The sequence below is a fragment of the Triturus cristatus genome, chromosome 3_1, assembly GCF_964204655.1.
Source record: "Triturus cristatus chromosome 3_1, aTriCri1.1, whole genome shotgun sequence".
NCBI lineage: Eukaryota > Metazoa > Chordata > Amphibia > Caudata > Salamandridae > Triturus > Triturus cristatus.
This window is the reverse complement of record NC_140583.1, coordinates 228,945,825-228,948,899: the sequence shown is the minus strand read 5'-3', so window position 1 is coordinate 228,948,899 and position 3,075 is coordinate 228,945,825. Positions and strand designations below refer to the sequence as shown.

At 57.1% G+C, this 3,075-nt stretch overlaps 1 non-coding gene and 1 pseudogene across 1 annotated transcript in view; both read left to right on the top strand.

Moving 5' to 3' along the window:
* The first annotated feature begins 268 nt into the window (after window positions 1–268).
* Window positions 269–2,023, top strand: LOC146859981 (18S ribosomal RNA; annotated as a pseudogene).
* Window positions 2,024–3,018: 995 nt separating this feature from the next.
* LOC146859980 (5.8S ribosomal RNA) overlaps window positions 3,019–3,075 on the top strand; it is a 154-nt gene continuing 97 nt past the window's right edge. Inside the window, exon 1 of the ribosomal RNA XR_014979461.1 lies at window positions 3,019–3,075. This exon is cut by the window's right edge and continues 97 nt beyond it. This is a non-coding gene — a ribosomal RNA (5.8S ribosomal RNA).

Sequence of the window (3,075 nt, the reverse complement as noted above, 5' to 3'; positions counted from 1 at the left end):
ACTGTTCCGAGGGGTGCGGCTGCCGTCGGGCTTCGGCACCCCTGCGTCTCGTTCAGGCTGCGCCTCGGCCTCCCTCTCCCTTCTGAGGGAGACTGCTGGGCCTGCCGGAGCCCATGCGACTCACCTCTCAACCCTTCCAGCGTGCCCTCCCGCCCAGGCGTGTGGGCTCCTTTCCCTAGCAGGCTCCCAAGAGGGAGGTGTGTGCAAAGATTGCCGGTCTAGGAGATGGGCACGCGGCTCCCGAACCCACCCTGTCAGCAGGTGCGGCTACCTGGTTGATCCTGCCAGTAGCATATGCTTGTCTCAAAGATTAAGCCATGCACGTGTAAGTACACATGGCCGCTACAGTGAAACTGTGAATGGCTCATTAAATCAGTTATGGTTCCTTTGATCGCTCCATCTGTTACTTGGATAACTGTGGTAATTCTAGAGCTAATACATGCCGACGAGCGCTGACCTCCCGGGATGCGTGCATTTATCAGACCAAGACCAAATTCGGGCTCGTTCGGCCTCATTGGTGACTCTAGATAACCTCGGGCCGATTGCACGTCCCAGTGATGGCGACGATACATTTGGATGTCTGCCCTATCAACTTTAGATGGTACTTTCCGTGCCTACCATGGTGACCATGGATAACGGGAACTGAGAAACGGCTACCACATCCAAGGAAGGCAGCAGGCACGCAAATTACCCACTCCTGACTAGGGTAGGTAGTGACGAAAAATAATACAGGACTCTTTTGAGGCCCTGTAATTGGAATGAGTACACTTTAAATCCTTTAACGAGGCTCCATTTGGGGGCAAGTCTGGTGCCAGCAGCTGCGGTAATTCCAGCTCCAATAGCGTATATTAGAGTTGCTGAAGTTAAAAAGCTCGTAGTTGGATCTTGGAACTGAGCTGGTGGTCCGCCGCGAGGCGAGCTACCACCTGTCCCAGCCCCTGCCTCTCGGTGCCCCCTTGATGCTCTTGACTGAGTGTCCTGGGGGTCCGAAGCGTTTTTCTTTGAAACAATTAGAGTGTTTAAAGCAGGCGGTTGCCTGAATACTTCAGCTAGGAATAATGGAATAGGACTCCAGTATTATTTTGTTGTTTTTCGGAACTGGGGCCATGATTAAGAGGGACGGCCGGGGGCATTCGTATTGTGCCGCTAGAGGTGAAATTCTTGGACTGGCGCAAGACGAACCAAAGCGAAAGCATTTGCCAAAAATGTTTTCATTAATCAAGAATGAAAGTCAGAGGTTCGAAGACGATCAGATACTGTTGTACTTCCGACTAGCAATCCGGCGTCATTATTCCCATGACCCGCTGAGCAGCTTCCAGGAAACCAAAGACTTTGGGTTCCGGGGGGAGTATGGTTGCAAAGCTGAAACTCAAAAGAATTGATTGGGGGGCACCACCAGGGGTGGAGCCTGAGGCTCAATTTGACTCAACACGGGAAACCTCACCCTGCCCGGACATGGAAAGGATTGACAGATTGATAGCTCTTTCTCATTCTGTGGGTGTTGGTGCATGGACGATCATAGCTGGTTAATTCTGATAACGAACAAGACTCCTCAATGCTAACTAGTTACGCGACCCCCAGCCGTCTCCGTCCAACTTCTTAGAGGAACAAGTGGCGTTCAGCTACACGAGATAGAACAATAACAGGTCTGTGATGCCCTTAGATGTCCGGGGCTGCACGTGCACTATACTGAACAGATCAGCGTGTGTCTACCCTTCGCCGACAGGTGCGGGTAACCCGCTGAACCCCGTTCGTGATAGGGATTGGGGATTGCAATTATTTCCCATGAACGAGGAATTCCCAGTAAGTGCTGGTCATAAGCTTGCGTTGATTAAGTCCCTGCACTTTGTACACAACGCCTGTCGCTACTACCGATTGAATGGTTTAGTGAGGTACTCGGATTGGCCCGCCAGGGTCGGCAATGGCCCTGGCGGAGTGCCAAGAAGACGATCAAACTTGACTATCTAGAGGAAGTAAAAGTCATAACAAGGTTTCCGAAGGTGACCCTGCGGAAGGATCATTAACGGCGGAGTGGCCCGAACGATCGACGACTCCAGCCCGAAGCCCTCAGCCGCCTCCTGCAAGCACACCGTAGGCACAGGGCTCGGCCCTGCCCTGGCACGCCCCGGCCGGCGGAGCGCTCTGTGGCCACATGGGGTGCTTGGGTGAGGACCGGGCCTCGGTGGGTCTTCCTCCGCTGTAGGAGGACCTGACCGACAGGGGACGGGGGCGGCCCCTGTCCCCTGTCCCTCTCTCTTGGAGAGGCACAGCGGTGGGCCCTCCTGAGACAAAACCCACGCTCACCCCGCACGACCCCCATGGTGGGGGGAAACCGAATGGCAGTGCCTCCCCGGGCTGGGTCCACCCCCCACCCTGAAAAGCCCAGCTGCCCTGGGCCCTCCCGTGCCTGAAGCCCAGCCTGTCTGGGCTTCGGGTGACCGAGGAACAGCCATTCTCGCGTGGCAGGGCAGCCTGGAAGAGAAGGAGCTGAGGGCCTGCAAGGGGACCCCCGGCTGCACTGTGAGAGGCGTGGGGGATGGTGAGCCGCCTGGCTCTCCCCTTCCGGCACCTCTGACCCGGGCAAGGGTTGGGTGAGCTTCCCACCAACCCACCGGCACTGTTCAGGGCTGCCTGGTGACAGACGGCTGATGTGCAGGTGGGGCGACCCTCCCTCGTTGCCAGGTACCTGGTTTGACCCGGTCCTGTGCGGCTGGGCCCCGAGGTTTCAAGACTCGTGCCTTCCCTCCCGGTTACCCCAGGAGGAACCGGTGGCAGTTGGGCTGCTGCCCACTCCTGTCGCTACGGGAGCCCCCTTGCCCGTGGGTGGGCGGGGGGACTTCTGGGCCGAGCACCTGGTAATGCTTTTTTCTCACAACGGTGCAGTCTGACTCCCAGAGGGGAAGCCTTGAACGGGGCGCCCGGGCCGTCTCGCCGCACGGGCAGTGGACGGACGGCGTTGCCTTCCTCCCACCTCTCCTGCATCTGCAGGTGGGTGAACGTTTTCAAAAAATTGCCTGTGGCTCTTGGCGGTGGATCACTCGGCTCGTGCGTCGATGAAGAACGCAGCTAGCTGCA